Genomic DNA, 24,583 nt, shown 5'->3' on the forward strand with positions numbered 1-24,583 from the left:
CAACCTTATGATTGAAAGATTAGATGAGGCTTGAACCAGTAAAAATAGATTTTTTAAAGGAAAAGTTATTTTGAGTAGAGTGCTAGCTGTACTAGACAAATTCAGTCGGGCCTCCTCTTCAGTCTTGTCAAAGCTTAGCACAGTCCAGAAGGCACTAGTGTGTATGCCAAAAAATCAGAGCAGCAGCAGTTAAAAAAAATAAGTGCACTAAGAAATATTAAATGGAAAGCCAATGCCTATAAATAAAAAGGCAAGTGAGCACTAATCAATCATAAGTAACTCTGAACAGAAAATAGGAGTTGGAAGGGTGAGAGAGATTTCACATACAACATATGAGACTAGATACAAATGATTTAATTAAACTGTGTTCTTTCTACACAAGACACAAAATCTCTAAATGTTAAGAAAAGCTGGAGTACAGAAATGCAACGTCTTGCTTTGCAATCTATAGCGGATGAGTAGCAAGGCATATGCCAACAGCAGAAATAGAAGCAGTTGATGAGTCCTGGGTGAGTGGAGTGTTTTGTGATCTCTGTCTGCTTCTTGCTGTTCATCTTAGATTCATGGCTCTTACTGAAGGACCGAACCCCATCCACTATGAACAATAGCAGCCTCCACGAACTTGGAGTTTTTGGGGAAAAGCCATTAGACAAAATGCAAAGCCAGTTGGAATTAATCTTGAATAAATGTGATAAAAAGTTAAAGCAATTCAATTAATAATTAAAATTAATGTGGTGGGATCAGAGAAAAGGTAGGAGGAAGGACAGGGGAAGGAGATTGGTTGTTACCAGTGTGAGAAAAGGAGAAAGGTGTTCATGCCTGTTTACCAGCCAGCCTCAAAGACACAGGAAATTAGATAATGTCTAGTTGACCTTAAAGGCTAGTCTTGTCTTAGGAGATTACTTATGCTGCTCAGCAGAATTGGACCATATGGCCTTTTTTCTAGAAGGGAACTTGAATCTTTTCAAATAAGAGGCCCACTCAGCGCTGTGACATTTAGATTCCAAGAAATAAATATAGGTTTATAAAAACATGTTCTACAGACTTCTTGGATAGCCACGATTTTACGTCTTAAGTTAAAAAAATAAATAAAAATTACGTATCCTCTCATATACATTTAGTTTTTAAAATAAAAGGGATTTGAAATTCTGGAATTAAAATCTAAGAGACTTTCGGAGACCTACGTCTCTGTCTCTGTCTCTGTCTCTATCTATATCTATATCACTACTATCGTTCATTCTCAATTCACTGAAGCTATATGAATATATGACATACCAGAGACCAGAATGAGTTTTACTCTTATCACAAACTGGAAGGCAAAAAGCTAAATCTACACATGAACACCAAAAATCAGTTTTCCAACCTAACAAATGACAGCCAGAATTCGGAAGGGAAAAGGGTTATTTTTAAAAGCAAAGATGATTTCGATGGTTAGTAACTCTGATAATGGGTAGCAAAAACGGCTCATGGGAAAGGCACATGTACTGCTAATAGATTGACTGAGAAGAAAAACATTATTATTGGTGTTTTTTCCCCCCTACCAGATCCAGTGATATCACTACTGCAATCTGTTATTTATGTAGAAAGGCAGTAAACAGTGGAAAGGAGAGTATCTGTACAGGAACATCTTCTCTGAGAAGTTGCTTGAAAAATAAGCATGTGATGAACATGTGAGAAGCATTTATGCAGTTGGCAGCATGTAAATTCTCAGAACAGTAGGGGATAAAAATGGGGCAGATAAAGAAAACTAAGGATTAGATTCAGATCAACAATAGGACATTTGTAACATATTTATTTACCAAAAGGTTGGGAATAGGAGCATACACCTTAAATGAAACCCAGACCAAAATGAAAAATTTAAAAATCAGATTAGATTAAAAATTTTAAGACTCTAAATTTTTATTTTAGCTTATATTGTAATCCATAACTAATAGGATGTTATGGCTGTATTTTTTTTCTTACTAGGCTTCAGAACAACTAAACACAGCCTTTCTGTGAAGATCAGTCTGTGTTTGGGTTTCTCACTTTGGCACTATTGACGTTTTGTGCCAGATGATGCTTTGTTGTGGAGGGCTGACCTATCCTTTTTAGGGTGCTTTACAGCATCCCTGGCCTCTGTCCACCATGTGCCAATGGTGTCACCTCAGTGGTGGTAATCAATAATGCCTCCAGATATTGCCAAGTGTTCCTTGAGAGGCAACAATTCCTCAGTTGAGATCATTGGCCCATATCCATCACAGTAGAGAATCAAGCAAAGTTAAAAGTTACAAAAAGATGGATTTTTTTAAGAATCATAAATTTATGTTTAAAATGCATTTATAAGGATTATGTGAATGATAAAACAAATTGAAAATGGCTGAGAAAATGTCTGTAGCAAAGAAAAAACAAAAACTCAGATGGAATCTTTAAATGTATCACTCAAAACCCATTCTGTTTTCCAATTGTTTCCTTTCCCTATTGAATTTTATATGTAATTCTCCCTTCCTGATTTCTACACACAGTCAAGTGCCTACCCAAAGAGAAAATCTTGAGGTCCTATTATTTAACACCCCACCCTGGGAAGCTAGATTTCCCCTTTGCCTTCTCTTTCCCTCTTAGATTGATTAATGTGCACTGAAAGTGCCGGGTGGGGGTGACATCACAGCACCACCCTATTCCTTTTCCTTGTTGCCTCCCCAAACTGCTCTCTAAGGCAAGTGACTTTCTGGCTTTTGTTAGTGATAAAACTTTCTCTGATCACTGTCTTCTCAGTTTAGTAATTAATATCCTGTGTAATAATCAAAATGTGCAATTTTATTGAGATTTCCCATTATCTCAGTTTTTGACTGAGAGTTGACTGACTTTAGTTAGAAAAGTATGCTCAGCTCCTTTTCTATTTCTGCCTCAACCTTTCATTTCTCCTCTACCCAAGTCCTCCGTCCCACTCTCTAGGCTGTTTTTGGATCTTCTTAGACATGGGACAGGAAAATGAGTAGCCAAGGGAACAAAATGGTTTTGCTTGACTGACATCATTGTTGGGTAGTGTCAATACTCTTTTTTTTGGTACCAGGAATCAAACCCAGGGTGCTTTTCCACTGAGCCACACCCCAAGCTCTTTATTCAAAAAAAAATTTAGAGACAAGGTCTCACTGAGTTGCTTAGGACCTTGCTATCGCTGAGGCTGGCTTTGAGTTCAAGATCCTCCTGTCTCAGCCTCCNGAGTAACTTTTTTTTCAGTGATTATTTTCCTAGAGATAGTATATGTTTGACCATAAGTTATGATGCAGTCTCTAATGGTACATTTAAACCCTGTCTCTCCTTAGGAAGTAGGAAGCAGTGATGGTGGGGAATTTGGTGATGGAAGGTCTTATGGAGCTTAATTCAAGGCTTTGTCCTTCTGGTGGCTCTTGAGGGAGATTTGGTATCTCAGGCTTTCAGAGGCTGCCTGCATTCTTTGGCTCATGACTGCTCACTCTGCTTCTCCCCTCACATCTCCTTTTCTGAAATTGGCCATCGTGCTTCCATCTTATAAGATCCTCATGGGGACACTGAACTTACCCAGACAATTCAGGATAAACTCTCCATCTCAAGACTCAGGTCTCATATCTGTGAAGTTCCTTTGGCCACGTAAAGTAACAATAGTCACAGATTTCAGGGATGAGGAGATGGACACCTTTGGGGGGCATTATTTTGTCTATTACAGATGCAAATTTTTTTCTGAAATTCTATTACTCCAAGATAAACATTATCATAGCCTTTTCAAAATAAAAAATATGTTTATGTGTTACGTATTCCTTTCTAAAAATTAAATTACATGTTAATATAATTTTTTTTTAAAGAGAGAGAGAGAGAGAGAGAGAGAGAGAATTTTAATATTTATTTTTTTTAGTTTTCAGCGGACACAACATCTTTGTTTGTATGTGATGCTGAGGATCGAACCCGGGCCGCACGCATGCCAGGTGAGCGCGCTACCGCTTGAGTCACATCCCAGCCCATTAATATAGTTTTATATCATTTATTGAATAACGTCATATTTTTTTCTTATGTTAAACATCTTTCATAGCATAATTTGTATAGATTGTGTAGATAATTTAACCTGCTATTGATAAATACTTAACAGTGTTACTAAATTTATGATGTTTCCTATGTAGTAACCACCGAAGATGCATAAAAGAATGGGAATGGCCGTGTTCTAATAAAACTTTATTTATAAAGACAGCCTGCTTACAGACTATTGTCTGCCTACCTTGCTCTAGGGAAATACAACTTCTCTCTTTACCATAGCTTGGAGCTCATAATCTGTGACAGTAGATATTAGTTTGCAGAGATTTGATAAGTTACACATTATTTGTGTCCAATAGGAATGCAAATAATTTCTGCTGGTAGAAAAAATAATCCCAAAGGATACCATTTCATTGCTCATTGTAGGACATTTACCAGTTCCATATCTAACTTTGGTACCTTGTTTCAGCCTTCTTTTTTTTTTCGCCAACTACATTATACTTACCCACTTCAGTTTCTCTTATCCTCAATTGATCCAAACTCATGTGAATCCCCCATTGTTATCTAATACACTGTTCAATGTTTTAGTTACTATGTTTTGGTCACTACAGGAGGCTTCAACAACTGGAAGTATTCTAATACAAATTTAGACTGTAGGGCTAATAAATACTTGCTGAATTAATGAACACATCAGCATATATCAGGTGTTTTTTATAATTCAAGAAAATCAGAGAATTAGTTTTTATAGTCACATGGGCTAGTTCTTGCCACTAGGCTTCATCTTTCTGCTCTCTGAAAACTAGTGTGGGCAGGTGGTTTTCATTGTCAGTAGTCCAAGCCTGCTCTCCTGTCTCCTTCCCCATCATACTGTGCTCTGCTCCTCTTCCACAGGCCTTGAAAATTAAAGACCCCTTAGTCATTTTGGTGGACCACACAGCTTCACAACTCCCTACCGATGAGGGCAACTCTTTTCTAATTCTCAGCAAACTCCACTACAAACATATTAAATTGTATGTAATAAAATTGGCATGAAACATTTCTAAATTTTAGCAATTCCTGGTTCAGAAATACAGCTGCTTTGGTTCATTGAAAGTTATAGAAAGCCAAACTCTTAGCTATTCTTCTTTAGAATTACCTGATTATGTCATCATTGTATTTTCACAGCTACTGGAATCTTCTTTAGATATTATTACAGAGTTTCAAAATTTTAAGATATACATGAACAACTGAGGTCCCCAATGTTATTCTTTGATGTGGTTAATAAGAACAACAGTGAAATGCTCTTCTAATTCTTTTTTTTTAATTTATTTGTTCTTTTTAGTTATGTATGTCAGCAGAATACATTTTGACATAATTATACAAGCATGGAATATATATTATTCTAATTAGAATCCCATTCTTATGGGTATACATGATGGTGGGATTCACTCTGTTGTTTTCATATATGTATATGGGAAAATTATATCCGATTCATTCCACTGTCTTTCCTTTTCCTACCCCCGTTTTCTTCCCTCCATTCCCCACTGTCTAATTCTTGATATGGTAGAGTACTGGAGGACAGAGAGAAAACACAGGTATAGAACATTTGGGAACATCCAAAATCTTTTTTTTTTTTTTTTTGTATTGGGGATTGAACCCAGGGGTACTTAACCACTGAGTCCATCCCTTTTTAATTTCTGTTTTGAGACAGGGTCTCATTAAGTTGCTTAAGGCCTAAGTTGCAGAGGCTGGGCTCAAACTTGTGATCCTTCTGCCTTGGCCCCAGAGTTGCTAGAATTACAGATGTGTATGTGTGCCACCATGCTCAGCTTACAATCAATTTTTGATTCGTGATTTGTGGTTTTGGTGGTTTTTCTCTCTACCAGGCTTTTCATTGGAACTGCTGATAGTTCCAATGATTTTTTTTTTTTACTTTGAAATTCATTCTCTTCTGCTCTTTAATAGAAAACTCCTTGTTATGGTTTGGATATGAGGTATCCCCAAACAGCTTCTGTGTGAGACAACGCAAGGTTTAGAGGATAAATGATTGGTTTATCAGAGCCTTAACCCAATTAGTGAATTAATTCCCTAATAGAGATTAATTGGTAAGTGAAGGCAGGTGGGGCATGGCTGGAAGAGGTGGGTCCTTGGGGGCATGGCTTTGGGGCATATATTTTGTATCTGGCTAGTGGAGTCTATCTCTCTATTTTCTGATTATTATGTGAGCTGCTTCTCTCTGCCACACTCTTCTGCCATGATGTTCAGCTTCACCTTGAGACCTGAGGAATGGAGCTGTCTATGGACTGAGACCTTTGAAACTGTGAGCACTCAAACTTTTCCTCCCCTAAATTGGTCAGAACCTTTAGTCACAGCAGTGAAAAAGTTATCAGTATGACTAGTGAGGAGAAGACAAGGGTCTAGGTAAATGATGACGATCTTTCAATAACCAAGAGTTAGTTTAAAACATTATTTTGAAGGATAGGTAGAGACTAACTTGTTAAACTGAAACAAAGAATTTGGTACTTTTCTTTAATAACCACAAAATCTGCATTGCAATGTATAAATATGAGTTTCATATGGTCTACCTTATTTATTTATTTATTTATTTATTTATTTATTTTTATTGGTTGTTCAAAACATTACACAGCTCATGACATATCATCTTCCATACATTTGATTCAAGTGGGTTATGAACTCCCATTTTTTACCCCAAATACAAGTTGCAGAATCACATCGGTTACACATCCACATTTTTACATAATACCATATTAGTGACTGTTGTATTCTGCTACCTTTCCTATCCATATGGTCTACCTTTAAATGGTATTCGAAACAGCATGGCCTTGTTACTTAAACTGAATCAACACAGCTGTCTTCTTGTTACTTCCTTTGCATTTTTAGGAAAAGATAGTTTTCTGAGTCAGAAGTTTTAGCCCTTGAAGGTTGTCTGACCAGACTGTAGGTATTTACTGTGAAAATTTCATCATTCTATCTAATTGAACTTCCCAGACATTTGCAGAAGTTCATAACTAGTTTCTTAGTACTAAATAATAAATTGGATTCAGCCTAGTTATTTAGCTCAGATTTGTTATAGGATGTTCCACTTTGTGTTCAGCAAGCCATAGCTCATTTACACTGAGCATGTGAACTAAGAAGCACTGTGCTGAATGTTGCAAGGGTAAGAAGAGGGATAATGTGGTTGGCAAATGAACAGAGGGGCCTCACAACTGGCCTACCTTGAAATGGTTCCCATATTCAAAATGTTATCCTCGACCTTCCAGGAAGGATTGAGAAATGTTGTGCTTTAGTTATGTTTTGTTTCTCAAAAACTCAGGTTGAAATTGGACTGCTTTGGTGATGGTGTTGGGTTGTGAGAACTTCAAGAGTTGATTAGGCCCTTAAGACCTGTTTAAGAACATAATGCAGTTCCTGTGGGACAGGATTAGTTATCACAAGAGAAGGTTGTTATACGGCAAGACTGTTCCTCATTTGGGTACGACAACTTTCTCTGAATTATTCTACTTACCCTCTTAGGACTGTGGATATTTGTCATTATTTATCTTTTAGCAATCTGAAGAAAACAATGATTTGTTATCTAAATGATTTATTAGAAATTATATTTAGTAAATTGCCTGATAATGTTTTTAATATCAACTTCTAATTCTTCTTCATTAAATAAATAATGAAAACCTTTACTGTAATATTTCTAAGAGGTAGATCTCCATTCAGGTCTGAGTAAAATTCCTTTTCATCTTGTTTTTTTCAAGTTTGACCAATTTTCTTCTGCATGCCCTGTTTTGTTCTCATTCTGAGCAGGTCTACTTTGAAATGTCAATTACTTGTTCTTGGGTCTTGAGTGGATTAAATGGTGTTCTCCAACTCCCAAATAATATATCTACCAGAAACCTCACATCCTCTTTGGAATAAGAGTTTTGGCAGATATAATCAAGGAAAGTCTATTGAAGGGAGATCATCCTGGATTAAGGTGGGCCCTAAATCCAATTTTGGGTCTCTATGAGACAGAAAAGGCCTCAGAAACACAGGGAAGAAGGTCATGTGAAGACAGAGTTTGGCGTGATGCACCTGTAAGCTAAGGAGCACCAAATATCGTTGGCAAACACTAGAAGATAGGAGAGAGACAGAGAATGGGTTTTCCTTCAGAGCCTCTGGAAGGAGCCAAACTCATCAGTACCTTGATTTTGAACTTCTGGCCTTCATAAATTTCTATTGTTTTTCAGAGAACAAATTTCTGTCCAGGCACAGTGACACATGCCTGTAATCCCAGTGGCTCTGGAAGCTGAGGCAGGAGGATTGGGTGTTCAAAGCCAGCCTTAGCAATTTAGCAAGACTAAGCAACTCAGCGAGACCCTGTTTCTAAGTAAAATACAAAAAAGGGCTGGGGATATGGCTCAGTGGTTAGGTGCCCCTGAGTTTAATCCAAAAAAACAAAGAACAAATTTCTACTGTTTTTTAAGCCATACATTTAATGCTAATTTGTTAAGGAGCTTTAGGAAACTGATAAGGGGTCCTTAATACTGTTTAGGATTTTAGAAAATATTGGTGAAAATTACTGTGTCAACCAAGTTTTGTTGTTAGAATTTCAAATGGGTTTCTTTCTCTCCCAGGTAGTTTCCTATTGCTCTTTGCATATTCCCTTGCTGTGCTCTGTATTAGAATGTTGAATTTGTGCTCCCCTCCAATGTCTGGTGTTCTACTTGTGTGTTCTTTCATGCTTCCATTAGAGCAGATGACCAAATCCCATTCTTTCTGGAAGACATAATGATAGCTTTCTGTTTGGAGACCAATTGTATAATCATCTCTAAGAGGAAATACAGACTCCTAGAGAATGCTCATTTAACATTGTTAAAGATGCATCTTGACTACTCAGCTAAGGCTCTCACTCTCAAATGTTTTTTTGCCTACTTTTGTTTGGTTCTACTTGCTATTGTATTTGTCCAATTCTGGCTAAAAGTGGCTGTTCTGGAATCTACTGAAGTAGTCTAGGGCTGTGTAGTTTTGAGAGCTTCGGGGTGACTTCCCTAGACCCACTTAACTCATAGAAGGGACCAATGAATGGCAGGAGATGTGAGGAAGTGTGGTGTGCTAGGTGATGGAAGGAGAATAAAAGGAGGGGGCGATGAAGAAAGATTTGAGGCACCTATACTTGTAATTAATGTGCAGTTTCATTTTTTTTTTTTTGCAAATAGTAAGGCAGGAGACCTTTCTTTATAGCCTGTAAGTCTACCCTTTTGACTCAAATTTTCCTTCCAGGCTGGAATAATACTTATTAAGAAAAAAACATATTGTGCTCAGCATACACTAAGGACAATGTCAAGTGCTCTATAAATATTAAGTGATTTACTTGCTAGGCAATATGTGAGTTAGGTACTATTATTATCCCTTTGTACTGATGAGGACACTGAGGAACAGAGGCATTAAATAATCTGCCCCAATTCACACAGCTGGCAAATGACTGAGACAAGATTGGCAGCTAGTCAGGGTTGCCAGGTTAAATACAGAGACACCCAATCAAAACTAAATTTCAGACAAACAACAATAATTTTTAAGTATAAGTATGTCCTGTATTTTTATTGCAGCCCTGTACCCAAGGGTTTTTTGTTCTTTAACCACTGACCTAAGCTGTCTTCTAGTTAAAAAAAAAAAAAAAAGGCTTCAGGGAAGAGATCCAGTGTGATTTGCCCTTATTTCTGAAGTCGCAATCAATGTTCCTGGATACAAAATCTGGAAAGCTTGGATAGTATATTGTATGCACTTTTACTTCCTGGCTCAAACACAGACTGTTATTGTGTAGTATCATTCAAGTGAGCTTGTGCTGATTTAAAATAATCCTCCTCCCCTCAATTTATTTGCACCAGATCAAATATACAATTACATATGCAACTGCGGTTCTTTTAGTCTTGCCTCTAAGGCATTCACGGTTTCCATATCTAGCCTTTAATGTCAGTTTGACTTTAGGTAACACTTAATAATCACTCCTTATTCCATTTTAAAGCCTAAATTAATTGAAATGTATGTTTCTACAATGAGCATTGTTTCTAGATTGTTTTTTTTCAAATTCTCAATATAAATAGCTTTTTATGTAGATAATTAAAACCATCTGCTTCCTGGTAGCTCAGTAATGTTTACAGCAGCCCCTTTTTATTTGGGGAATTAAACTGCCATAAGTTTTTACTTTAGTGGATGAAACATCACACAAATACTCATGGCAGTATAATTCCTCCAAAAGGAATGAGGACTATTAAATATTATTGGAAAAAATTGCTTTCAGTTAACTCAAAAGGCCTTAAGTTCGACATTTTTCTAGGTAAGTATGTTTAAGGGTTTGGTCAATCAAAAAACCTAAGTGAATAAATAAAGATTCTAATAAAATTTAGCATTCAAATGAAAGCTCTCAATACACTTTATAGCTATTACGCTAGTAAAATTTCTCTGATACCTTATCTAGTAACTCATAGAAATCTGGTGATCTCACAGGATGTTATAAAATCACCAAATCAGTTGAATAAATTAAAGGGCACACAAACACACAAAGCCAAAGTGAGGTCAGGATTAATATAACAAAAATGTTTGCAAGTTGACCCCATCAAGGCCTTCACTTTTATGTGTCTTGGAAAGGAAATCTAAATGAATGTCCGATAGCACTGTTAGGATATTTAAATTCTTTTATAGTTTCTTATTTCCAAATTAAGAAACACTTCCTCAGAAACCCCAGTTAACTAATTTGCCATCATGTAAATGCCTTTAAATGCAGGCTACATTTATTATTTTTTTTAAAAATCATGTTATTCAAAATGAATGCTGAAGTTTGGTAATTAAATTGTACCTCTCAAATGTTACTCAGGTCTTTTCTTCATTCCAGTAAGTTTTACTCACAAAGATTAAGCTACTTGACCCTATCTCACTCAGGGCGCTTTTAGGGATTGCTTTCTAACTAGAGAAATGATATTTGTTTCATAGGAAAGCATGTAAAAGGTCTTCTTGAAAATTATTCAAGAAACCAGAGTCAAATTATGCCTTAGTAATTGCTAGCAAAGTTTGTGGTTTGCATAACTACCAAATTTTGACTGCACTGTCTAAAATTTCATATCTATATCATGTGGGTACTGCAGGGAAAATGTTCTTATGTGAATTACATCTTGAGGACTGTATAGTAACTCTGAGATTAAATTCTGGTTCAAGTTCGTACAGGCTGTCCAGACAGGGGTCCACATGGCTATTCAGGAAATTTTCAAGGAGTTTTGTTTTAAATAGATGGGTATAACTGTGGCTAACACAGCCTGTTCTGGACCTGTGACCTTTTATATGCCAGAAGCCACTAAATTGTGCAGAGAGAATATTGTTCCTTCAGAAAAAGAAGTTCAATAAAAAATAGATTTTAGATAATTATTTAAATTTCATCTTTTAGAACAACTTTGTGATGGAATAAAGAGAAAAACTTTGAAATTGTTTGTACCACACAGATGTATGATAATTTAGCAACTAGATGATACTTGTATAGAAATTTTAGATTTGGAATTTTATATATATATATATCTTCATGGAGAAGAAATTGACATCACAACAAAGTCAAGATTTGGATAAAGTGGATGAATCAATGGTTTCTTTTTGGGTTAAAGAGCAACTTATTTATTTATAACTCTAAAAACCCAACATTGTTGTTAATGGTAGTAACAATGCTACTATTAATAAAAATAGAACGTAAAAGAAAGGATTTGATCATGGGAACCACAAGTCTTGTGCACTTGATACTCATTCCTTTATTTGTAAGGGATTCCCACTTTAAGAATACTGGTATATGGTGTTCCCCATCTGTCACTATGGAGTTCAAAACTGCCACCTACTTTCTTTCTTGGTCTCCTTTGTTGTTAGCACATGGGAAAACTGAACTATCATTCAGATGTACTTGCTTTGAACTTTGAATTGGGAGCAGTTGTTGCAATGAAGCAGGAGCCACAAAGAACTCATTTTGATGGTGGGTGGCAGTAAGGATAGAAACAACAGGGTCCAGGGGCACCTGGCTGGGCAGCCACATCATTGTCAAGTTGTAGTGGTGGTGGTGGTGACAGCACCAGCTATGGGGTGGCATCTGTGTTTTCCCCAGAATCCTGTTTTGTGATGTCACTTGCTGTGTTTTGGAAACATTTTGTTTCTCTCTATTTTCCAAAACTGCACATTCATGGCAGTTTTGTGAGCTACCCAAGATCTTTTCACTACACTCTGACCCCCCACCGAAGAGTGTTTTTGCAACTGAGAACCTTAATTAAGACACTTTGTTAACATGACATGAGAATTTATTACTGGTAGTAAGATACCATAACTGATTATCTTTTTCATTTAAAAAAAATTTTGTTTGTTGTATGGAGAAGGTAGGTAAGATTGATCATTAGATCAGACACATGTTCAAATTGTCATGTGGTCTCCAGGAAAAATATATGCATTGAAATACCCATTATAGTATCTTGAAAACACAGTGCTACACTGTTTTTGGCAATATTCCAGGTAACCCTTCTGTAATTATATGATTTTTAACATTTTGAAAATGTTAAATAATGGTTGCCATGATGTCTGAGCTTGAGTTTCCAGTTTTGTGACATAAAGAGAAAGAAAAGACATTTCAGAGATGATTGGACACTATTGAGTTTTGAAGCAATGGGAAAATATTTTATCTTTTTTGTGTATGGATTTTCATATCTATAATATAAATGAGTTGGATTCATTTGTGTTCAACAAATGAATAATTTAGTTCAATCTCCATAGTTGTATATATGTGTCTATGTGTCTACGTCTATGTGTATGGACTTTTGAAGATAAAAGGGAATGAACTCTTTAATAGAGAAGCAAGAAAATAGATTTCACATTTTAGAAAAAAAAGTTGAAAATCAGAATGAGGAAATAAGTCAGATTTTCTAAAGACATTTAGTGAAGAGTGTCTTTAGAGCTCCCATGTCATTTAACTGACTTGGATCTTTCAAACAGATTAAATTTGGTAAAATGAAATTTTCTCGCAAATAATTTCTAGCCTATTTGATAAGGATACCCACAACTTTACTAACTGAATCTATGTATCAGGATTTAATTTTTGTTTTTCTGGGGATGGATCTCAGGGCCTTGACTATGTACCACTGAGGTATGTACCTTGAGTATGTACTACAAGGCCTAGTCATGAGCTGTACCACTGAGCTATATCCCCAGTACTGGGTTATTAATTTTTAATCAAGTTTTATAAAGCTTTGTTTTCCTTGAGGACCATGCGACTCATACAATTTTATTTCCCTTTTTATTGTGGCCACCCAGAAACTCAGAGCTAAATCTCAGTGTTCATTAGAGGGACTAGAATTCAATATCTATCCTCTAGTCCTATTTGATCCACAGTAGTCTGACATATGTTGACCTGCTATTATGTTTACTTTTCTCATATTTTTATATGCCTTATTTTATAGTTTGTATTTAAAAAAATAAAGTATCTTAAATTCTTTATGATGTCAGGGAAAGGTATAGGTTTAATTATTTAAAATTAAAGGGTGCTAAGAAATCTGTATTCCTTTATTGATGAAACTTTGAAAATTATTAGTTCAAATTAAGCTATTTATTAGTTTACTGAAATGGGGGTAATGTGGATGATTCAATCAAAATGAAAACAATGACCTATTCCTGGAACTGCATGTGTGGAATGAGGTCATGCATCATAAAAGAATAGTGCACTGCGGTGAGATCTTGCATTGATTTACCCTGGAAATAGATGGAGTCTCAGTTTTCACATCTGTAGTGTAAAGGAAATAGACTCTGAGCTCTCCAGAATTCATTCTAGCTTGGAATCTCTAATCCTACACAACAGAGCTGGGTTGCATTTTCCTCTTCAGTCTTGGTGCTCTCTGTGCCTCTGTGGCTGGCCCAGGTACAACAGGAAAGGGAGTGGCGCATCTTGACTGGTGTTTGACTGCTGGAAGCTGACTCTACAGTTTGGGTTAATTCGGAAGTCTGTCTTACTTTTCCTAAGTTTTCAGGAGGGATATTTGTGAACCCTAGATTTATTTTCCTTTTCCTTTTCTCTTTAACAAAAGTAATTTAAGTTCACAAGAATGAAGATGATGACAGCAGCCTGGGCTTTAACTTTTGAACACTTTCCAGTTTTATGTCTTATTAAGCAATATTGTAAGTAATATGCACATATTTCAATAAAATACATGAAAAACTTTGCACATTGTTAAGACATCTTTTCACAGTGTGTTTTGTCAATTCTGGAAGTCTGCTCAAATCTGGCAAACTGTCAGGAAGTGGGGTAATATGGGAGGACATTACAAATGAAGAATATCTGATTAGGTGATGGTCGTGGTAGGAAGGTTTAAGGAGCATGTTAAAATAAAATACCAAGAACACCAGCATGATTTTAATTTAAAGCATATGTCTTCGGATTCTTCAGACTGCTTTTTTTTATTTTTAAAGAAGCAAGAATATATATATTACATTTACATGAAACCAGTGTATTAATATTCATTGCAAAAGAAGCCTTATTGCAGAATATTATGATTAAAAGTGTTCTTTAAATTTAACATACATAGTGTATTGTGAAGATGTGTCAAATAATTCCCATTTTAAGATTAGATGTGAACTTGTTCTATGACATATAAGAATCTTACTGTCCTATACACAATGAAATAGATCGTGTATGATAAAAATATCCACATAGGTTTCACTGAATTGAATCATTTTCTTCAATACCAAGCAGATTGAAGAGCTTTATAGAAGAATATGTATGTGATAGCATTATGAAAGAAGTGATACTGGGGGTGTCAGAACCGAGACAGCATTCACAATTAAGAAGCACCTCTTTCTACATCAGGCAAATTCAATGGATATTTAAGAAAAGTGTCTTAGGCCACCTATCATTTTCTAAGCTATAACATGGAGTGGCCATCAGCATCTGACGATTAGTGGTATAGAAACTTAGGTAAGTTATGTATAAAATGCACTTATTATGAGTCCTGACCCATAGAAAACCTTAATGAATGATAGAAACTCATATTACTTGCCTTATTCTCATTAAAGTAGAAAGTAGCTGGATATAAATTTGGGTTAAATAGGATAATGTTATTTCAGGTTGCACTGTGCCATTTTCATACCTGTAAATCAAGACTGCTATTCTTCAAAGACAGGAATTTCTGCTTGCCTTAAAAGGATGGATCAAAGTGATAGTATTTGTTCAGAAATAATAATGATGCTGAAGCCACACCATGATGATTGAATGTCCATGTTGCAAGCTGTGTGTTTGAAAGCTAATGGTTGTCTTTTCCACAAAGTATGTAAATAAATTAAGCAATAGCTTTAATTGCTACATAACTAGAGAAGGATAAGAATAATGAGTATTAATTTTTATTCATTTAATTATTTCTGAAGAAAATTGTGAATATATTTTGATGTCAAGGAACACAAATTGTTCATATTTGTGTAGAATAAATTGTTCATATTTAGTTTTTTGAGCAATAATGTTTTTCATTTTTCATAATCAGATCCTTCCCTAGATGTAACTTTCCCAAAATATAATTTTTTTCTCTTATCACCCCACATAGCTGTTAAATCATTTTTAAAAGCAATACAATCATATTGATAAAAACTCGATAGAAAAATATATTTCCTATTTCTTGATAGAAAAGGGATTTCTAAATTTAGGAAAGAATGGCAGTTTTATTTATTTTTTTTATTTTTTATTTTTTGGAGAACTTCACTTTTTTGAACAGTTTTAAACATCTAGAATTTCTAGCTATAAGCTTCCTAACATATACAGAAACACATGACATGTAATATTTACAAATTACATATTAAGTTAGCTTATATTTGTCAAATAATAACATATAAATACAAATATGTAAACACATATGTTTCTTCCTAGATTTTTACTGTGATGCAGAAAGGAATAGGTAAGATAATTAATATCCAATAGGTAACTGGTACCATGTGTGAATTGAACACAGTTGCAGGCCATTCTTCTCTCTAGTACTTGCAACCCTTTCCCCTCTAGCTGCCTGAGGAACTGCACCATGGAAAGGAGGAGGTGGACACTTTCATTTTCTAGGCAGCTATTTCCCAACTTCTGTTTCTCATCATCAATACTTTTTATTTCATCAAAGAAAATTTCCTTTGGGAGTGCTTCTGATGCCTTGGATAAGACTTGGTATGAGTGCCTGAGGAACCCTTCAAAGTTGGACAGTGGTAAAGAGATGAAAACTGATGCCATCCCAACTCTCAGGAATGCACCTGAGTTTGATGAACATGGCACTGGTGTGACGAAGGCTGAATTTATTGCCAAGTCTGGTAGTCAAGGACTTCTGAAGTTTCTTCAAGATGGTAAAGATATCTACATGTTTGGATAATTCATTGTTGGCTTTATTCTGTCTACCCGATGGCAGAGAATATAGTTGTGGTCATAGAGCACAATGATGATGAATGGTATGCTTGGGAATCTTTTGCTGGGGGTTTCTTCACTGTATGTGCTGGCCATAGTGAGCCCATTGGCCAGGGTAATGGTGATTCTCTACGTTAATGAAGACCAGACAGAATACTTAAAGGAAAGGCATGTCAAAGAGCAGTGAAGTAGCATGGACAGTCATAGGTTATCCCATCACCTTTTAGTTGGAGGAGGAACAAGAGAAGGAAACCAGTGATGACGAGGTGGAGGAAGAGAAAGGTAAGAAAGAAGAAGATAAGGATGATGATGAGAAAACTGAGTTCGAAAATGTGGGGTCAGATGAGAATGACAGCAGTAAGGATAGGAAAAAGAAAACAAAGAAGACTGAGGAGAAATATATTGTTCAGGAAGAACTAACAAGAACAAGCCCATGTGGACCAGAAACCCTGATGATATGACCAGGAGGAATGTGGAAAATTTTACAAGAGCCTTACCAGTGACTGAGAAGACCACTTTGTAGAGGTCAGTTGGAATTCTGGGCATTCCTATTTCTCTCTTGACCTCTTTGAAAATTGAAAATAAAAACAAAACCCCCAAAGAACCAACATAAAACTCTGTGTCTATTGTGTGTTTATCATGGACAGCTGTGATAAGTCGATATCAGAGCATTTCAACTTTATCCACTATGTGATGGATGCTGAGGCCCTGCCCCTGAATATCTGAGAAATGTTTCCCCAGAGCAAAATCTTGAAGTCATTTGCAAAAACATTGTTAAAAAGTTCCTGAGTCATTTCTGAGTTGGTGAAAGACAAAGAACTACAAGAAGTTTTAGGCATTCTCTAAAATTCTGAAACTTGGAATCCATGAGGACTCCACTAACTGGCAAAACCTTTTTGAGCTGCTGTGCTATCGCACCTCTCAGTCTAAAATGAGATGACTTCTCTGTCAGAGTATGTCTTATGCATGAAGGACACCCAGAAAACCATCTATTACATCCTGGGTGAGAGTAAAGAGCTTTCGTGGTAGTGAAGGAACATTAGGTAAGTTAAGCATATAATACTTACTATAGATCCTGGCCCATATGAATGTTAGCTACTTGTTTCATTTGCCTTATTGTCATTAAAGTAAAAAGCAGCTGAGCATAAATTTAGTTTAGATAGGATAGTGTTATTTCAGGTTTTTCTGTGTTGTTTTCATATCTATAAATCAAGACTGGTGTTCTACAAAGAATTTCTGCTTGCCTTAAAAGGATGGATCAAAGTGACAGTATTCATTCAGAAATAACCATGCTGAAGCCACACCATGATCATTGAGTTTCCCTGTTGTTAGTGTAACTAGGGTTGGCCAGCTCTGTTATTGTGGAGCATGTGTGGAATTGGAGCTTTGAGACTATTGAGCAGCATTGTGGGTAGCAGCCTGGTCACAGTTTCAAAGAAGGTCCTAGGGCTACCTGAAGATGAAAAGGAGAAGAGATGAGATACAGAAGGTGGAAGAAAGCAAGGTGAAGTTTGAGAACCTCTGGAAGCTCATAAAAGAAACCTTGGATCAGAAGGCTGAGAAGGTGACTATGTCCATTAGTTTTGTGTTTTCACCCTGTTACGTTGTGTTTAGCACCTATGGCTGGACAGCCAACATAGAGCAGTCCATGAGGACCTAGGCACTTTGAGACAACTCTGCAATGGTCTACATGATGGTCATGAGGGATCTGGAGATCAACCCTCTCTACCTACTGTGGAGAAATTGTAGCTAAAAGTTGAGGTGAACAAAAATGAAAAGGCTGTCAAGAACCTAGTGGTTCTGCTGTTTGAGACTGCACTGCTTTCTTTTGGCTTCTCCCTTGAAGATCCCTAGACCACTCCAACCACATCTACCACAGGATCAAGTTAGGCCCAGGCATTGATGAAGATGAAGTGAGAACAGAGGAACCCAGTGTTGCTCTTCCTGATGATACATCCCACCTTATCCCACGTCTTGAAGGTGATAAGGATTCATCTTGCATCCATTGATTAAATGTTTCTAGGAAAACTTATGCCCTCTATGTAAAGTCCTGATAGCTCAGTAGGACCATAAAGTGGCCCTGGTCTCTCTGCTGATGTCCAGTGGTCTTTTCTCTCCTGTTCTTGTAACTAAGGCAGGAGCAAGAGTCTTAGCCCTATCCCTTAATTTAACATATGGGTTAAAGTTTGTATATCGTGCTTTATTTTGTTTGTTCTTTTGAGCTGAAATTTAAACATGCAAAAAAATTTAAAAACCCACACTGGAAATATGGGAAAAGTGAAAAACATACACCAGGACTTTGAGGAAGGTTTTTTTTAAAAATTGATGAAACTGAGAGAGGAAGGAAGGAAGAACAAGGGCAACCTATATCTCACTGTATGTGGAGGAACAGCAGGCTCTGGAATTGAGTTGCTCTGGAGGAAATGTTGCTGAATGCTACCTGAATCCCTAACTCCATGGGATTGGTGAAAGTTAGTGGATGAGGGGCCACTTTAGCAGGTGGGTGGTGGATGAACTGAGCACACCAAACCCCACTGATGCCGATGGGATGTATACTAGCTACCATACCAAAGATGCCAGCCCAAGCAGGGAGCCTGATGCCTCCAGTGGAAGGGCTGTGCCAGAAAAAGAGCTGAATCGTGTCTATTTTGCTAAATAATTATTTCATGATTTAAGATATAAATTAATCATAAAATTTTTCTATCTCCACCTTTACTCCTTGGACATAGCTCTTACTAAGTCTTTGAGGCCTTCACGTAGCTAAACCTAAAGGTATTTTTTCAGTATTCATTATCTTTTTCAATCATTTGTTTGTCTTTGAAATATCCTTTTTTTCTTGTCGTATGAAATCATATCTTCTCAACTTTCTCTCTGGTTACTCCTTTTTGGGGTTCTTGTGTCTTAGAGTCTCTTCCTAGACATTATATATTAAATGTATAATCAAAATGCCATAAGAGGGAGCCAGCACCACTGGTAAAAGTGAAAAAGAAACTTACAGAAATCTCATAGGTGAAAAAACATTAAGGGACATTCAGAGGCATCATTTTACAAGTCAAAATCGCCGATGTGTTGCGGTGCTGGCTAAAGACAAAAAAACGAAACCCAAAACAAACAAACAACAACAACAACAACAAAAACATGGAATGAGCAGTAAAAGAATAAATCTTTGTTAGAGTATATTATTAGACTTAATTCTTCAGTGTATCCTCCATCATACCATTTGCCCTCTAATTTTGGATCTGGTCAAGTTTTGCCAGTAGAATGAGAAGGAAGTTAAGATGTACCAATTCCAAGCCTCGGCCTCAGATCTCACAAGTTTCCACTTGTTTTCTTATAACTTCATAATAGCTAAGAGTAATATGCTTGGTCTATCCTGCTAGTCCCAGGAAGTCTTACATAAGGCACATTGCTAATCCCAACTAAGCCAAGCCTAGATCAGTCAACTCCCAGTTAGTGTAGACTTGTGACTTGAGAAATTAGGAGTTTAGTCTACATTAATATTTTCTTTGCTGTTTTTTGAGTTTATTTTACTTAAATTTTTTTCTCATGTATTTGTATAGTATATTTTATTGGTGGTTAACTTAGCAATTTAGCCTATAATTTTCAAAATGTTAAGTTAGAATTGCAATGAAACTAAAAGCAGGTTAGATAACATTCAGAGAGTCTGAATGGTGGTTAACTTAGCAATTTAACCTCTAAATTGCAAATTGTCACATTGAAATTGCAGTGAAACTAGAGGAGGATTAGATATCATTCAGGGAACCTGAATTTGGAAGTAGATAAGCAAACTGATGATTCTTTTAATTGGCTCTATTTTGGGGCAGAAGGTGGATCATTTTCTCCGATAAATATATCTCATAGAAGAATAGTTGTTTAATGTTAGTTGAGAGTACTTTATTCTTATAATAGGTATTGTTAAATTTATGTGTGGAAGGTTGCAATTGATGTTGGGAAGTTAAGGATTAGGTTGTGGTAGACATTTGTCATGATTTTTTGGCTGCCTAAACTTCTGGACATTCAGATGTTTGAGGAATTTCTTACCTTATAAGTCATATTTTTCTAGAGTTTATTTCCTAATTTTCTTCACAGCTGGGACACTTTCACATGACTACACTTACTATGTATTGTAAGCTATCCATCATGATCTGGGTATTCTCTGACCACCAAGTTGGAGTGGTGCACAGAACTTATTAAGTGGAAGTGATATGTATGACTGGACTCAGGTAGGCTTGGAAAGCACCAGCAAGAGCTCAGACTTCTGTGATCTCTATCCTTCTGTACTTTCCAACCCACTCTTATGGTTTCATGAGGACTTCTTTAAGAAAAGACTCCAGTCTAATTTACTTAATTTAAAGATATTTCTGTATTACATACAGATATCCATGGAAAGTGGACAACTGTAGCATTACAATCACACTTTGGGGGGACAGTCCTGAGGACAGTGGTGAGAGAAAATCCTCCTGATGGTAAACTTTGAGTAGTATACATGCTTTTTCATTTTGTTTAGAAGGAGAAATACTAGATGTGTAATTGTACATCAACTCATAGGCCATTGCCAATGATTTGGCTGAAACATGATCTAAAAATTTTTGACAAGGAGCTCTAATAAGAGGTATATTAGTAGATTTCTCTGAATGGGAACCAAATGTGCAGACATTTATGTCTCAAAGGATGACATTGGCAGAAGTACATTTTAGTAATTGGATGCATTGGTCAACCACTTTTGGGTGTTCCAATCAGTCTCTTTCCCCAGCTGGTCTTTCTTTACCCAATGGACTCATGAACAAAATGGCAATGGTGGTTGGAATGAAGCTTGGTAACATAAACTTCCAACTCACCAAGGTAGATCTAGATACAGTCACTACTAAGGGCCCAATCTACCATTGCAGAGATCAGCATCAAGCCCTTGATATGAGGGGATCAGCCCGTTACTTGATGGCAGGTTGATTATATTAGATCATTTCTATCATGAAAGGGAAAGTGCTTTGCTTCTACTGGAATAAATATTTACTTTGGATGTTCAATTTTCATTCCCTATCCACAGTGCTTCTGCCATCTACCTATCATCTGTGAATTTATAGAATATCTTATCCTCTTTCGCAATAGTCTATGTAGTCTTGCTTCTGATCAAGAAACATATTTTCTCAGTAATTGGGGTGTGACCATAGTTCCATGTTCATAAAATTCACTGATCTTAGTGCATCAGTGAATTAACATCATCCTGAAGTAACTGACTTGATAGAATGTTGTAATGGACTTTTGAAGACTTTCAAAGTGTCAACTAGGTGGCAGTACCTTGCAGTGCTGGAGCAATGTTCTCCCGGATGTTATATACATTAGATGTGGGAAAATACATGGTACTCCTCCCTCTCCACTCCTTGCTAGAATTCTCATGTCCAAGAATCAAGGAGTAGAAGTGGGGGAGACTCTTTATAATTACCCTGAGTGATATACTGATACAAATTTGCTTTTTCTCTCAGTGATCTTAGGCTTTGTTGGTTTAGAGGTCTTAGTTCCAAAGGAAAAAATCCTTCCAATTGGAACAAACAATGACTCCATTGAACTAAAATTAGAAATTGCCACCAGACCACTTTGGAAAACTCACACGTCTCAGTCAATGAGCAAAAAAGGGAGTGACTGTATTGGTTAGGGTGATAGATTGATCTTATATCATGGAATTTGGGTTGGTACTAAATTATGGGGTAAGGAGGAGAATGTAAAGAACATGGGAAATCATCTAGTGTTTATTGTAAGTACTTCCATGTCCTGTGATTAGGTCAATGCAAGACAGTACTGCTGTGGGTCTAGACCCTCCAGGGAAGCTGAGGTGCTTGCTGAGGGCACAGGGAATATGGAATGGTGGAGGAAGAAGGTAAGTTATGAAACCAGCTATAACCATGTGATCAGTTGCAAAAAGAAGGATTGTAATATGAGTATTTCTTCTTTTCTTTTTACGTAAATGTTTATATACATGTGTGTATTGCCTGCATATTTTTCTTTTCTTTCTTATACTCTTATCATCTAGCATAAAATATGTTAGTAATAATTTTAAATGTTGTTGGGTGGAGTATTCTATAAATGCCAATCATGTTAAGCTATTGATAAGATTTTTTAGTATTCTTCATGTTGCTGTTTTCCTGTCAATTATTGATTGAAAGTTGTTGAAATTTCTGACTGTAGTTGTGGATTTGCCTGTTTCTTTTTAGCATTCTATCAGTTTTGGATTCATAATTTGATCCATTGTATTTTATAGCTCTGTCAATGTTATTGCAGATAACATTAAGACTGTTGTGTACTCTTGGTAACTAGCTATGTTTCATTATGAAATGAACTTCTTTATTCTTGGTAATAGAAGTCATTCTAAAATTTATCTGATATTAATATAGCAACTCCATATTTCTTTTGGTTGGTCTCTTTTTTTCATCCTTATATATTTAATTCACTTTTTATTTTAAGAGTTTATCTTATAGGTAGGATATAGTTATGTGTTGCTTTTAGAAAATTCAATCTACTCTGCCTTTTTTTGAAGACATTGAGTTTAAATCTATTCCCTTGTTATTTTTTCTGTTTATCCTTTCTTTTTTCTCTTTTAAAAAATGTTTGATATCTTCTTTTTCATTACTTTATTATTGTTTTATTTCTTTCATTGACCTAGTAGCTATAATAACTTGTCATGCTATTTTTAGTGATTGCTTTAGGGCTAGAATATACATCTCTAATTTATCACTAACTTACTACTGCCTGCCTTCAGTGACAGTGTACCACATCAGGTGCCATGTAAGAATGGCACGGCTGGGTGCTTCCACTTCTCCCCTCTTGACTTTAGTTCTATTGTTGTCAGATAATTCTACATATGGTATGAATCTCATGCTATATTGTTTTATTTTTTGCTTTAAATTGTCAATAATTTTTAAGACATTTAAATAAAAATATTTTCTATTTTACCAGCTACTGACCATTCCCAGTGCCATTAATTCCTTTGTCTAGATCCAGATTTCCATCTGGAATAATTTTTCTTCTGTCTGAAGAAATTCTTTTTAACATTTCTTGCTGGGCAGGTCTGCCACAGCTGAATTCCTCTACCTTTGTCTAAAAAGTCTTCAGTTTGCCTTCTTGAAAAATGATTTAGCTGGATTTAGACTGCCCTTATGACAGTTTCCCCAGCCCCTGGGTTTTAAAGCTGTTGCTCATCTCTCTTCTTGCTTGCATTGTTTTTAATAAGTAATCTGTTGTCATTCCTATTTTGGTGTTTTTGAACATAATGGAGCTTTTTCTTTTTTAAAAAAAAAATATTTGTTTTAGTTGTAGCTGTACACAATAACCTTTATTTTGTTTTTATGTGGTACCAAGGATCAAACTCAGAGCCTCATGCATGCTAGGTGAGTGTTTTACCACTGAGCCACAATCCTAGCCCCATAATGTAGCCTTTTCACTGGCTTCTTTTTAACTTTTCTCTTTATCTTGTTATAAGTTATTTGTATTGTATGCTTTTGGTACATGTTCTTCATGAAATGCTTGGCGTTCACTGAATATTCTTATATTAGTGGTCTGAAATTTATATCAAATTTGGAAAATATTCTGTTATTATTTCTTTGTAGATTTCTAAAACTTATCTTCTCCTACTGGGGACTCCAATTACAAGTATATGAGGCTGCTTGGTGTTATGGGACAACTTCTCAAGTTAGTGGTGATTCATTTATTTAAAATTTTTCTCTTTGAGTTTCATTTTAGATGGTTTCTGTTCCTCTGTCTTCAAGTCCAGTATTGTTTTTTCTGTAATGCTTAAACATCAATTCATCCCAGCCAGTGTAAATTTTGTCTCATACTTAGTCATTTTCTTTTTATAAGTTTGATTTAACTCTTTATACATAATATACTGATTTTATGTATATGGTAATCAGTCTTATTTGGGTCTCTCTCTATATACATATATAAATCAAATTTATCAAATATGTAAATACAGATAAGGTCCTAAATAAAACTCACTACACACACACACACACATTGATTTAGGTCTTTCTCTCATCTGTGACTAATTTATTCAACCTTCTATTTTGTAAGCATGTGGCATGCAGTTATCATAACTATTTTAATGGTCTTATTTTCTAATTCTATCATCTGTGTCTTTTCTGGGTTTTTTGAATTCATTGATTTTTATCATTATTGTAGGTCCTATTTTTTTTTTTATTGGATGCTAGACAT

At 35.9% G+C, this 24,583-nt stretch overlaps 1 pseudogene; it reads left to right on the forward strand.

The window, feature by feature from the left end:
* The first annotated feature begins 470 nt into the window (after positions 1-470).
* On the forward strand, positions 471-18,390 carry LOC107152773 (annotated as a pseudogene).
* Positions 18,391-24,583: the final 6,193 nt, after the last annotated feature.

Source organism: Marmota marmota, unplaced genomic scaffold (genome assembly GCF_001458135.2).
Source record: "Marmota marmota marmota unplaced genomic scaffold, marMar, whole genome shotgun sequence".
Taxonomy (NCBI): domain Eukaryota; kingdom Metazoa; phylum Chordata; class Mammalia; order Rodentia; family Sciuridae; genus Marmota; species Marmota marmota.